Source organism: Vipera ursinii (genome assembly GCF_947247035.1).
Source record: "Vipera ursinii genome assembly, chromosome: 11".
NCBI lineage: Eukaryota > Metazoa > Chordata > Lepidosauria > Squamata > Viperidae > Vipera > Vipera ursinii.
Window position 1 is genome coordinate 4,765,905 of NC_139524.1, and position 15,167 is coordinate 4,781,071.

Consider the following 15,167-nt stretch of genomic DNA (forward strand, 5'->3'; position numbering starts at 1 on the left):
CCATGGGGAAGCCAGATTCACTTAATAACTATGTAACTAACTTAACAACTGCCTTGATTCACTTAACAACTGTGGCAAAGACGGTTGTAAAAGGGGGCAAAACTCGTTAACAACTGTCTCGCTTAGCAACATAAATTTTGGGCTCAGTCATAAGTCGAGGACTACCCGCACTTCCAAAGAGGCATTTCTCTGCCAGATGCCAGAGCAGGGCATAACAAGGCATCCTCAGACACTGTCAGGCTTTAGCTGTCCGTGGGTTTGGTATTTTTCCGGAAGAACATTTGACCTGCTCCTGAACATGTGCTTAGCAATCTTTGGGAATTGTGGCAGACACTCCGTAAGGGAGGAAATGAAGCCGCGGGAATCCACCAAACCTGCTCCTTAAATTACCCCTCATTAAAGGACAGCATCATCCATCAACCTTGCTCCCAAGGCTGAAGAGGGCTTAGTCATCAAAGCCACCTTAATTATTCTGGCATCTTTTTTCTGCCAAGTCAAGGGCCAATAATGTGCTCTTGATGGAAATTAAAATGATCCCATTGGGCACAATAAAAAAAATAATAATGCAAGAAATATATTGAATGTCTGAGTGTGCTACACTGATGATGTTACCTAGTTCGGTAATGAAATGTCTGCAAAAAAGCAAACAAGCTCAGAGAGTACCAAGGAGTTCATATTCCTCCTCCTCCTCCACCACCACCACCTCCTTCTCCTCCTCCTCCTCCTCCACCACCACCACCACCACCTCCTCCTCCTCCTCCTCCTCCACCACCACCACCTCTTCCTCTTCCTCTTCTTCTTCCTCCTCTATTCTACAAAGCCCACTCTTTTCTAGAACTGATGGTGTTACCTAGTTTGGTTATGAAAAGTCTGCAAGAAAACAACCAAGCTTAGAGAGTACAAGGAACCCCCTCATTTCAATCCTGAACTACAAATATTCTTCTCCATCAATATTTTATATCTATTTTGTTAAAACATGATATTAGTAGATGTGAGAAGAAATCAAGATTGATCAATAGTCCAGGCACTATATTTGAATAGTTAAATATCCCCTTTGAAAATGGATATACAGGTAGTCCTCAACTTACAATCATTCATTTAGCGACCACTCGAAGTTATAATGTCACTGAAAACCGTGAGTTACAAGCAGTCCTTGCACTTATGACCATCACAGCATCCCCATAGTCATGTGATCATAATTTAGGCACTGGGCACCCGGCATGCATTTATGATGATTGTACCATCCCAGGGTGACATGATCACCATGGGGGAAGCCAGATTTGTTTAATGACCGAATGATTCACTTAACAACTGCAGTTATTTGCTTAACAACCGTGACAAAAATGTTGTACAATCAGGCACAACTCACCTAGCAACTGCCTTACTTAACAATGGAAATTCTGGTCCCAATAGCAATACCAACACCAATTAGACTTATATACCACTTCACGGTGCTTCACAACCCTCTCTAAGCGGTTTACAAATATATTGCCCCCAACAATCTGGGTCCTCATTTTACCACCCTTGGAAGGATGGAAGGCTGAGTCAACCTTGAGCTGGTGAGGCTCGAACTCGGGGCAGTGAACAGAGTTAGCCTGCAGTACTGCAATTTAACCACTGCGCCATCACGGCAATAGAATAGCACAGAGAAGTATAGCATAGCATTAGCAATAGCAATAGCAGACTTATATGCTGCTTCACAGTGCTTTCCAGCCCTCTCTAAGTGGTTTATAGAGTCAGCATATTCCCCTCCCCCAAGCAATCTGGGATCCTCATTTTACTGACCTCAGAAGGATGCAAGCTTGTGTCAACCTTGAGCCAGTCAGGATCAAACTGCTGGCAGTGGGCAGAGTCAGCCTGCACTACTGTATTCTAACCACCACAGTTCCTGGTCATAAATTAAGCACCCCCCATAGTCCTTTCCCATGTATAAAATTCTTACGTATGGAAGATCCATTTATAGGGAAATCAGCTACAGTTGGTGGCTAATATCTGCTCTAGTTGCGAATCCCAGTTGGATGGGACTGACTAACCTACTTTGTACCTGGAAAGAGGAGGATTAAAACATGTAGAGGGAGTCCTCGACTTGTAACTGTTCATTTAGTGACTGAAGTTACAATGTCACCAAAAAAGTGATTTACGACAGTTTTTCATACTGATGATCATTGCAGCGTCCCCATGGTCACCTGATCAAAATTCGGGCGCTTGTTAACTGTGTCGTGTTTATGACGGTCGCAGAGTCCCGAGGTTGTGTCATCTCCTTTTGTAACTTCTGAAAAGCAAAGTCAATGGGGGAGGCAGAATCACTTAACGGCCGTGTTACTAACTTAACAACTGCAGTGATTCACTTAGCTTGTAAAATGGGGCAAGCCTCACTTAACTGTCTCGCTTAGCAACGCAAATGTTGGGCCCGGTTGTGGTTATCAGCCAAGGACTACCTGTACATGTTTTTGTTTTGTGCACAGAGAGGGAAAACTCAGTTGTTCTGGCTGGGTTTTTATCCCTACGTCAGGAAATGACGAAAGGCGTTTGCTGGGACCCTCCGTCGGATGACTGCAATTGCGGAATGTGAAGCCCGCAAAAAGAATGAAAAAAAGACAAAACATCCTCTTTCCAAAGCCACATTTGCAAACTTCTTCCTGTGGAGTTGCAAAGACATCCTTCTCCGCTGCAGCAACACAGACGGTCGCCATGGAGACCGAAATCTCTGAAGCATCAAAGGTTTTCCAAGGATTCCCACTGAAGAACACTGCAGGCTTTGCAGCAGAGGGATCTGGTCAAAAAAGTCAAGATGGCGGCCGCCACAGTGCACTAGATAGGCTGCTTTTTTTTCCTCCCTCCCCTTTACAGGTAGTCCTCGACTTATGACCACAACTGAGCCCCAAATTTAGCTTGCTAAGTGAATTCTGCCCCATTTTACGCCCTTTTTTTGCCCCAGCTGTTAAGTGAAACACTGCAGTTCTTAAATTAGTCACATGGTTGTTAAGTGTTGGTTTTACTTGTCAGAAGGTCACAAAAGAGGGTCAGATGACCCTGGAACAGGGCAGCCGTCATAAATGTGTGTCAGTTGTCAAGCATCCAAATGTAAGTCACATGACCTGGGGACGCTGCAATGGTCCTAAGTGTGAAAAATGGTCATAAGTCACTTTTTCAGCCATGTTGTAACTTCAAACCGTCACTAAATGAACCGTTGTATGGCGAGGACTTACTCTATATTGTTTTAATGTATTATGCATTATAAAACACAAGTAGTGCATTGTATTATTTGGGTACAGTGGTATTTACACAGGTCTGCTTGACTTACGACCACAGAACACCAATTGATAAGCGCTGCAGTCATTAAATGAGTCCAACCTGAGCTTATGACCTCTTTGCTTGGGTTGTTAAGCGAATCTGGTTTTCCCCTGTCGGAAACCCTCTGGATGTTCCATGACCCGGGATGCTGCCACTGTTGTAAATATCGGACATGCAAGTTGCCAAGTGCCCAGATCTTGATCACGTTGCCACTGTATGCCAGGAGGGAGATTTTCTGATTCTCTTTCTAACATCTTTCCTGTGATCTGGTAGGGAGGCAGCTGCCTTTTGACTATAGTGGGGAAAATGCATATGAGTGCGCAAAGACACACACAGACATGTCTCTCTGTGTGTGTGTGTGTGTGTGTGTTGGGTGGAGCACCCAGTCTACCAAATATAAAGCAGTCTGTTCTGCGTTTCGCTCCAGTCTAGGAGCATCTTTTGCAGGCAGACGTCACTACTGTGAACACTGTAAATTCAAAATTTTGCGACTGACAAAGAGTTAAAGGGAGACTAGTATAGTTATTTCAAGCTCTTTAGCTCTCATCAGCTAGTCTTATCCCTCTGGGATTCGAACCTGGGCAGCTTCACACCTTTGCAGTGTCCCAGAGTCATGCAATCCCTTTTTCTGACTTTCTGACAAGGAAAGTCAATGAGGAAGCCAGATTCATTTAGCAACTGTGTTATTAGCAACTGCAGCGATTCACTTAACTGGGACAAGAAAGATTGTAAAATTGAGGCAGAACTTACTTAACAACTGTCTTGTTTAGGAATGGAAATTTGGGGCTTGGTAGTGGTCGTAAGTTGATGACCACCCGTACGTACTCATACTAACACTCTCCATGCAACTAAAAGGGGAACATTCTCCTTAATTGATTCTTAGCCCAAAAAAAGGGAAAATTGATCCTTGCCCTAATTTCTCCTGCATGGGACATTTTTTGCAACTTAAATAAAAAAGTGTATTATTATTGGAGAGGATTGCAGTTCTCCAGGAGGTTTGATATTTTTCTAATGGCGATAGGTTTCCTAATGAATTCCTGATTTTCACATTCTTTGCTCTCTATGTTCCAAAAGCAGCTGTTCCTTGCCTTCCTGCTTTTGTGTTTTAGCAGCTGGTTCCTATTATTTTTTTCCAGACGGGACAAGCTGAACGTGCCAGAAGCATTTCCTAAGTGATGATTTAGGCAAAAAATGTAGGACAGACTGGAATTTGGTGAAGGCTGACCACTTGCAAACCGTCCCTGGCACATTTCGCTGCACAGAATCTAAAGTTTGTTTCCTTTTGAGATAATCTGATCATTTTAAAATCTTTTTGGTACACAAACAAATAGACCAAAAATGCACCAGGTTGGATTTTCAGGGATGCGGTTACTGCATCAAGCATGAGTTATGTTGCCAGAGGCAGCCTATCCTTGCACAGATCTGGGTGAAAAAGTTTTGTATTTCGTTTTAGCAGAAGCCATGGCTGGAGAAATGCTGTCTCTTGAAAAAGATTTCCCAAATCCCAGCTATGTGGCCAGGGTCACACCCATTTCCCCCGTGCAATTGCAAGAGAAGACAGTCGACCAAACCCTTTTTTGAGCTTTTACAATCCCAGGAAATCTGGGCTGCAAATGTCATCAGCAGGATTCACCCCATGCTTCTGAAATGTCAACCCATCAGCAAGAACATTGCAAGCTTTTTCTTCCCCCATGTGTAAGAGACGTATTTTTGGAACTTCTCCAGATCATGGGTCAATGGAGTACCTGCTGTTTTCTCCAACATACAAAGTCTTTTTTTTTCATCTTGAGACTTTGACCTGAATGGAATGTGGTTTATTTGTTCACTAGGGAGTCCTGATTATACTTGTCACAGGAATAAAATAAAACCCCCATTTTCCCTCTGGGAGCAACTGCAAACTGATAACTTGCACTACCTTGAGTTGTTTCACAACTGTGCTGGACAGACTGCTGATTTTTCTTCTGCATATTCAACAATTTTGGTGTCTTAACTTTTCTCCTGTCTCGATTAGCAGCTACAAAGAAAGATCAGATTTCTGCCAGAGAAAGCTGGTCCTTGCTGGGGCAGAATATTCATGAGCGGCTTTTGCAGAACGAGAAGTGGATTAATCAAAAGCAGCTGGTGATGTGGGTGGGCCCACTGTCATCGGCCATAGGGCCCTGCATTTCGAGGGCTGAAGTATCCTAACATGCCTTTTTCCATTACTGGAGATTATTAGAATAATGGCAGGCAAAATGTGTAAATGTATTAATCGTGGCAGAACGTGAGCATCACGTAAATCCTAGAAAACATGGAAGGAAGGCTGAAGAAGGCAGATGGATCTGGGATACTGTAAAATCATCTTGTAAAAATCTGTAGCACAGTAACTGCTCTTCTTTTTGAACTTAAAACAGAAAGTCTGGGAAGGAGGAGCAAGGATGTCTCTACAACTATCAATAAAATACATTCGTCTGTAATCCATAAACATGGGACATTGTCCACTGGGAATGTCCTTTGCAAACTAAACGTGTTTCAAAAAGGAGATTAAGACTTGCCACTCAAGTATTTGGTTACAAAATTCTGAAATTTTTCAGCCTGTCACACTGACTTCCCAGCCCAGAATTATGTGTGTTGTACATACACAACAATATTTGCCTGTTATGGCTTAATTCCAGGAGGGAAAAAGCAAACTAAATAGTCCTCAACTTACAGTCTTTGGTTTAGTGACTGTTTGAAGTTACAGGTGCCCTGAAAAAAGTGACCTAGCATCGTTTTTCACACTTACGACCATTGCAGCATCCCCATGATCACAAGATCAAAATTTGGATGCTTGGCAACTGACTCGTATTTATGAGGGTTGCAGTGTCCTGGGGTCATGTGATCCTAATAATAATAATAATAATAATAATAATAATAATAATAATAATAATAATAATAATAATAATTAAGTGATGTGGTGACTCACTTAAGAACTGCCTTGCTTAGCAACAGAAATTTTGGTCTCAATTGTCATAAGTTGAGGACTACCTGTATTGAAGAGTGACTGAGGATGGTGGTGGTAGTAGTAGTAGTAGGGGTGTGTGTGTGTGTGTGTGTGTGTGTGTGTGTGTGTAAAATCACACGGTTGCAGCCATCTCCTTGATTCTTTTTGACCCCCCCCTGCATGCCTGGATATTTCTGTACTGGATCTATTTTTCATATTTTTTGTTCAGAATTTTCCTCTTTTTCTTAGGATGATTGTCTTTCCCCAGGAATACTTGATGGCTGATTTTTTTTAATTTTCTCTACAATAACAATGAACTTGTCTAGTTCCACCCTGACCTTATTGCCTCTCATCCCACTTGAATTTGCTTTTTCTGGCGAGAGTAAGTTAGTTCTTTTCTATGTGTTTGTCTCAAGGATTTTCTTCAACTCTGGAGTGTTCTCACCATACGTTTTGCTCTGCTCCTATAGAGATGGTGTGGGCTTTAGCCTTCATCTGAATGTAAAGTATCTTATCCAAAGTCAGCATTTTCAAATAAGGATAGATGATGATTTTTTTCTTTTAAGGTCAGTTTTTACAAACGGGAGAGTATTTTCTCTATTGCAGTGAAAATACATTAAGACTTTATTCAGCATATGATGTAAAAAAAATTGGAAAATGGAATACTTGTGCACTTGTTTAATAGAACAAAGAAACACAAACCAGGGATTGCAATACAGGTAGTCCTTGACTTACAACAGTTCATTTAGTGACTGTTCAAAGTTACGATGACACTGCAAAAAATGATTTATGACCATTTTCACACTTAGAATTGTTGCAGCCTCCCCATGGTCACGTGATCAAACACTTAGCAACTGACTCATATTTATGACGGTCGCAGTGTCCCAGGGTCATGTAATCACCTTTTGTGACCTTTTGACAAGCAAAGTCAAAGGAGAAGTCAGATTCACTTAACCACTGCGCTACCAACTTAACATCTGCAGGGATTCACTTAACAACCGTGGCAAGAAAAGTCATAAAATGAGACAAAACTCACTTAACAAATGTCTCACTTAGCAACAGAAATGTTGGCCTAAATTTTGGTCTTAAGTCAAGGACTACCCGTACTTCAGAAAGAGAGAATCAGTAACAGGTTTCACTGTAGCCCCTTTTCCAATCTATGTCTTTTTGTTGATAAGCAGAATGAAGATCCCAGTTTAATGCAAATCAGTGCAAGCTTCCGATTTGCTTCTGATTTGATCTGAAAATATTCTGAAGGAGAATGGCTTTTCAGTTTTACTCACGACCATTTTGGTTGTAAACGGCTTCTAATACAGATAATCTTCGACTTAACAACAGTTCGATTGGCACCATTCAAAAAAGTGACTTATGACACACATGACCATTGCAGCATCCCCAGGGTCATGTGATCAAAATGTGGACTCTTGGCAACTGGCACGAATTTAAGATGGCTGCAGATTCCCAGGGTCATGTGATTATCTTTTGCAATCCTTTTGACAAAGAAAGTAAATGGGGAAGCCAGATTGGCTTCATAATCATTGTGTTACTAACCTAACAACTGCAGAGGTTCACTGAACAACTGTGCCAAGAAAGGTTGTATGTTGAGGCCAACTCATTTAACAACTGTCTCGCTTAACAACAGAAATTTTGGATTTCATTAGGATCGTAAGTTGAGCACTGTAGTCTTTTGCCTGCAGCCATAGCTGATACTTGATTTCTTCTTTTATAAATTATAGCCGGTATCACTCCTTTCCCAAACCTGCTTTTGTAGTAGAAACAAAAATATTTAAAGCTGCTGTTTTAAGTATTTCCTCATCATTACTCCTGCATTCAAATATATTATTTCTTTGCTTAGTTTAAAGTTAATCAGTTCCCGTCAAACATAAGCTCTAAGGAATCAATGCTAAATTTCCTGACAAACAGACCAAGAGCTTTTCTTGGCATCATAGTCTGAATTTTAATAGGCAGATCGAAGGCCAAAAATCATCTTGTGTAACCTTTAACCATCCTTAGAGAACAAGAGTAAAGGAATGAGGCAATTAGATGTTTGAAATAAGAAATATTACGTTTGCTCATTGTTTACATTAGAAATGTTTGCTTCTTCGTTCTTCTCCACCCAGAATCAATGCCGTATCAAATACACATGCACACATAGATATAACCACTGTGCATAATATGGTTAGGACTTTAACTTAAAAATGGTTTTATTAACTGAATTCAATGTAAAAAAACAACAACATACAAAATTATTCTTTAAAAGAAAGAGACTGTAAAGAAAGAATAACAGAAAGGGAATAAATTAATGGATACACATCCATCTATGAAGATTCTACATGAATATTTCAATAAATGGTGGCTGTCTTCCATTATAAATATCCATCGCTGTTCTATGCCAATAAGCCATTTGTGTTGCTAATAACATCAGTCTGCAAAAACCTGAATTGCAGCAATTAATATTTTGAAGAGAGACAATAATGTTGAGACTCCTTGTGCATACTCAGCTCCTTCCTGGAACAAAATAAAACAGATATAAAACAATAACTATGTAAGGCTGCTGACACTTCAACTGGGAGCAAATCTACGCAGAAACCCTTATGTTTATTTGTAAACATTGTAGCCTTCAGAATACCAGAGTTGGAAGGGACCTCGGAGGTCTTCTAGTCCAACCCCCTGCTCAAGCAGGAGACCCTATAGTACCATTTTAGACAAATGGCTATCCAGTTTCTTCTTAAAAGCCTCCAATGATGGAGTGCCCATTACTTCTGAAGGCAAGCCGTTCCACTATTTGACTGTTTTTACTGTCAGAAAGTTTTTCCTTAGTTCTAGGTTGCTTCTCTCCTTGATTCGTTTCCATCCATTCCTTCTTGTCTTGCTTTCTGGTGCTTTGAAGAATAGGTTGACTCTCTCTTCTTCGTGGCAGCCCCTCAAATATTGGAAGATGCTATCATGTCACCTGCTAGTCCTTCTTTTCACTAGATTAGACATACCCAGTTCCTGCAACTGTTCTTCATGTGTTTTAGCTTTCAGCTCCCCAACCATCTGTGTTGCTCTTTGAACATCATGGACTAAGCAAAAGTGAGCCCCATGGAGTCAGGTCCACCTCCAACCAATGACCTGCTATTTTGCCACTGAATTAATAATCAAAGTTGATTAGATCTGCTTTGCACTGATATCAGCTAATCTGGTTGCATCTAGAACATCTAATGGGACTGACATTGGGATGAGTGGACCTAAATGGATCCCAATAATAGACTTAAACCCTGAAGCATTCCTTTCATTCTCACTATGCTCTGAAACTTAAAACCTGCCTTTTTACTAGGTAAAGGTAAAGGTTCCCCCGCATATGCGTGATAATCATTTCCAACTCTAGGGGCCGGTGCTCATCTCCGTTTCAAAGCCGAAGAGCCAGCGCTTGTCCGAGGACGTCTCCGTGGTCATGTGGCCGGCATGACTAGACGCCAAAGGCGCACAGAACGCTGTTACCTTCCCACCATAGTGGTCCCTATTTTTCTACTTGCATTTTTACGTGCTTTCGAACTGCTAGGTTGGCAGAAGCTGGGATGAGTAACAGGTGCTCACTCTGTTACGCGGCACTCGGGATTCGACCCGCCAAACTGCCGACCTTCTGATCAACAAGCTCAGTGTCCTAACCCACTGAGCCACCGCGTCCCTCTGAGGATAAAGTACTGTTCTATAAATGATTTATGGTGAGATTAGTACTCTTCTCTTTATCATCCTCCTCAAATCTGTTTTTCTTTTCAAATTTATATGGCATTCACTTGGTTTCCAAAGGTTTTCAGGTTGGTAGGGTTGGTACTAAATTAAAACAAACAATATGGGATACTTCTTGAACTTCACATAGATTTCTTCCAGCTAATATCTCTTTACAATATTTACATACAACATTTATAGTATTTATATTTTGTATTATAGATATCCAACCTTGAAGTAAGGGGAAATTTTCTGCCAGTGAGAAATCAGTGGAACAGCTTGCCTGCTGTGGTTGCTCCATTACTGGAGGTTTTCAAGAGCAGACTGGACAATTATTTGACCAGAATAATATACGAGGTCTCTTGCCTTGAGCAGGGGGTTGGACTAGAAGACCTTCAAGGTCCCTTCCAGCCCTGTGATTCTATGTTCTATTTAATTCATATCTGAGGTTACCCTGTTGCACTGTCCTGGGGTCACCTTTGGTGACCTGACAAGGAAAGTCAACGGGGAAGCCAGATTCACTTAACAGCCAAATTACTGATTACCAATTGCTGTGGTTCACTTAACAACTGTGGCAAGAAAGGTCATAAAAAGGGGCAAAATTCACTTAAAAACTGTCTTGCTTAGCAACAGAAATTTTGGTCGTAGGTTGAGGACTACCCGTACTATGCAATTCCTATGCAAGCTGACAACTACTGACCACAGTCCCAAACATCTGGAGGCCATACGGGATGGGTGTTTAACCCAACTTTCTTTTTATAAATTCTCCAGGACTTTCCTCTCTTTATCTGTTCTTCTGGGACGAAAGCATGCCGTTGTTCTTCCAGCTGGACACAGACACCCCCTTAGAAACACATCTTTCTCCCATTGCCCAGAGGCCTCCATGTAATCATTAATTTTTAGTGACAAAGATCCGAACACTGCTTCATTCTAACAAGACCAGTTATTAAATAGTATGGATTGGTTCCCTTCATTGGGAAGTGCCTGAAGGAAGAACCCTTGCTTGCGCAAGAAGCTCAACGTAATTTAGGGGTCCTGAATGTGAAGCCTCTTATTACCCCTCAGGCAGTCTGGGAACCCCACATCTCTCCCTCTGGAGCCCCCTCCATAATTCAGGGTATCAGAAGGTGTCTCTCCTGTTACAATACATTGGCCTTCATCCTGTGAAAAGGCCCCTTATTTTGGGGGTCTGAAGCTAAGTTCTTTCCTTGAACGTCTCTTCTGGACTGCTGCCATTGTAAGCCCCCCCTCCCCATTATTCAGAGGTGTTCAGTTGTACATGAAGCCATTGTTTTGGAGTGCTTAATATTATTCCCCCTTTATTTCTGGATGCTGAAGATGAGATCTCTCCTTCGATGCTCCCTCCTGCCTGCTGCCATTGTATGGGGTGCTCAGTAACAGGAAGCCCTCATTATTAAGGTCTGTTTCACACCATGAACCCCCTTGAGCACTCCCTCTTGCCTGCACCCCAGGGCACCCCCATTTTTCAGGGGTGCTTCATAAGGGAATCGGGGGTGCTGCTTGACCCTCCCCTCCTATTCTAGAGATTGCTGCATGGAAAAACACTTTAGGGTGTCTCATTATTTGGGGTGATTAATACTGTGAGGGGTCCTTAGTGCTCTCTGAGCTTGGTGGTCTTCTGGCAGACGTTTCATGACTCAAACTAGGTAACACCATCAGCTCAAAGGCCACTCCCATGTAGCACTGATGAGGTTGATGGTGTCACTGGAGATTTTTAAGAAGAGGTAGCTAGACAGTCACTTGTCTGAGATGGTATAAATTCTCCTGCTTGAGCAGGGGGCTGGACTAGAAGACCTCCAAGGTCCCTTCCAGCTTCTACTCTATTCTATTCTATTCTATTCTATTCTATTCTATTCTATTCTATTCTATTCTATTCTATTCTATTCTATTCTATTCTATTCTATTCTATTCTATTCTGTTCTATTCTATCCTATTTCATTCCATATTTTCTATTCTATTCTATTTCTATTTCATTCCATATTTTCTATTCTATTCTATTCTGTTCTGTTCCATTCTGTTCTATTGCATTCCATTCCATTCTTGTTCATTTATTCTATTCTATTCTATTCTATTCTATTCTATTCTATTCTATTCTATTCTATTCTATTCTATTCTATTCTATTCTATTCCGTTCCATATTTTCTATTCTATTCTATTCTATTCTATTCTATTCTATTCTATTCTATTCTATTCTATTCTTCTATGCTATTCCATATTTTCTGTCCTATCGTATCCTATCGTATCCTATCCTATCCTATCCTATTTCATTCCATATTTTCTATTCTATTCTATTTCTATTTTATTCCATATTTTCTATTCTATTCTATTCTATTCTATTCTATTCTATTCTATTCTATTCTATTCTATTCTATTCTATTCTATTCCATTCCATATTTTCTATTCTATTCTATTCTATTCTATTCTATTCTATTCTATTCTATTCTATTCTATTCTATTCTATTCTATTCTTCTATGCTATTCCATATTTTCTATCCTATCGTATCCTATCGTATCCTATCCTATTTCATTCCATATTTTCTATTCTATTCTATTTCTATTTTATTCCATATTTTCTATTCTATTCTATTCTATTCTATTCTATTCTATTCTATTCTATTCCATTCCATATTTTCTATTCTATTCTATTCTATTCTATTCTATTCTATTCTATTCTATTCTATTCTATTCTATTCTATTCTTCTATGCAATTCCATATTTTCTATCCTATCGTATCCTATCGTATCCTATCATATCCTATCCTATCCTATCCTATTTCATTCCATATTTTCTATTCTATTCTATTTCTATTTCATTCCATATTTTCTATTCTATTCTATTCTATTCTATTCTATTCTATTCTATTCTATTCTATTCCATTCCATATTTTCTATTCTATTCTATTCTATTCTATTCTATTCTATTCTATTCTATTCTATTCTATTCTATTCTATTCTTCTATGCAATTCCATATTTTCTATCCTATCGTATCCTATCGTATCCTATCCTATCCTATCCTATCCTATTTCATTCCATATTTTCTATTCTATTCTATTTCTATTTCATTCCATATTTTCTATTCTATTCTATTCTATTCTATTCTATTCTATTCTATTCTATTCTATTCTATTCCATTCCATATTTTCAATTCTATTCTATTCTATTCTATTCTATTCTTCTATGCTATTCCATATTTTCTATCCTATCCTATCCTATCCTATCCTATCCTATCCTATCCTATCCTATCCTATCCTATTTCATTCCATATTTTCTATTCTATTCTATTCTATTCTATTCTATTCTATTCTATTCTATTCTATTCTATTCTATTCTATTCTATTCTATTCTATTCTATTCTATTCTTTCATTCCATATTTTCTATTCTATTCTATTCTATTCTATTCTATTCTATTCTATTCTATTCTATTCTATTCTATTCTTTCATTCCATATTTTCTATTCTATTCTATTCTATTCTATTCTATTCTATTCTATTCTATTCTATTCTATTCTATTCTATTCTATTCTATTCTATTCTATTCTATTCTACTCTGTGTTACCTTTTTGGGGTCATGAAACGTCTGCAAGAAAACCACCCAGCTCAGAGAACACCGAGGACCCCTCATTCCAACCCCGAGCTAAAAATATTCTCCTTTGTTGGTGATGAATTACTTCTGGGGGGGATGCGCCCCCCCATCATAACTGAGGGGCGCCCACCTCCTCCGGCGGGCTCGTTTCCAGGACAACCGTGGCTCCGCCCCCTCCGCGCGCGCGCCTCCTCCCCCTCGGCCAAGATGGCGTCGGGCGCGCGGCTGCCCGGCGGGGCGCGAGGCTCGCTGGCCGCTGCTGGCGGGGCCGCGTCTGACGGGAGGCCGCCGCTGCCGGCGCCGTGACGGGCCTCCTCCTGCGCCTCAGGTGAGCGGGGCGCGCAGGGAAGGGAGGGCAGCCGGCTCCCTGCCGGCCGGAGGGAGTAGCGACGGGGGTCCCCGGGGAAGGGGGCGCTGAAGCCCCCCCCCGAGGTCTCTTGACAGCGAGGGGGCGGCGACCCTCCCCCTTTTCTGGACGGGAGGGGCGGGTCACGGCGGGCGGCAGAGCCGGGGGTCCGCCTGGGATGCAGAGCCTTCCTCGCTTTAGGGATGCTGTTGGCTGCTGCTCCCGGACCCAGCAACAATTGGCAATTATTGAAGACCTGGCTCTTCGAGCTCTCTGGCCCAGGCTGAGAATTTTTTTTTAATCTTAATTTTAACTGGGTTTTAATTTTCTCAGGGTTCTATTTAATCTTTTTTAATTTGTTTTAACGTTTGTATTGACTTCCTTTTAAATGCCCTGTAAACCGCCCTGAGTCCTTCGGGAAAGGGCGGTATATAAATCTATCTATCTATCTATCTATCTATCTATCTATCTATCTATCTATCTGTCATCTATCGATCTACCTATCTATCTATCTATCTATCTATCATCTATCTATCTATCTATCTATCTATCTATCATCTATCGATCTACCTATCTATCTATCTATCTATCTATCTATCATCTATCTATCTATCTATCTATCTATCTATCTATCATCTATCTATCATCTATCTATCTATCTATCTATCTATCTATCTATCTATCTATCTATCTATCTATCTATCTATCTAAATAAAATGATTGTTCTTCTTAATTATGGCTTTCGAGGTCACCAGTACTGGGATAGCGATGGTTAGGATGGTCCTTTGGGAGGGGGGGGGGCGGGAGAGCAGTTTTCTCAGCCTCCCCCTGCTTCCCTGCCATGCTGGAGCCTTTGCCCAGGGTTGGCACTGCCCCGTCTCTGGGGGCAAACAAGGACCTGGAGGGTGCCCGATCCAGAGCCTTGGGGTAGCCCAGCCGGAGAAACCGGGGCTAGGAGTGGATGATGGGGGCTGGCTTCATTCATTCGGGTCCGTCCCCCCCCCCAGGAGGGCAGCGAGGAAGAAGTCCTGGGAGAGAGTGGGGGGGGCAGTGATAAAAAGGGGGGGCGGGTTTTCCCTTTTTGGAGTTGCCCACAAGAGGAAAGCTATGTGGAACCCCCCCTCTCCTAATGTTCTGTTGAGACATAGAATCAAAGGAGACCTTGGAGGTCATTTAGTCCAACCTCCTGCCCAAGGAAAGGAGGGAAAAAAAATATTCCATCCCGGACAGATTGACTATCCGGTTTCTTT

General features: G+C 41.2%; 1 protein-coding gene across 3 annotated transcripts in view; it reads left to right on the forward strand.

Moving 5' to 3' along the window:
• Window positions 1-13,794: 13,794 nt before the first annotated feature.
• DENND4A (DENN domain containing 4A) overlaps window positions 13,795-15,167 on the forward strand; it is an 83,389-nt gene continuing 82,016 nt past the window's right edge. For all 3 annotated transcript variants that reach the window (XM_083370994.1, XM_083370995.1, XM_083370996.1), the window contains exon 1: window positions 13,795-13,899. The gene's annotated coding sequence lies outside the window, so the exon portion shown is untranslated. The remainder of the gene's footprint in view (window positions 13,900-15,167) is intronic.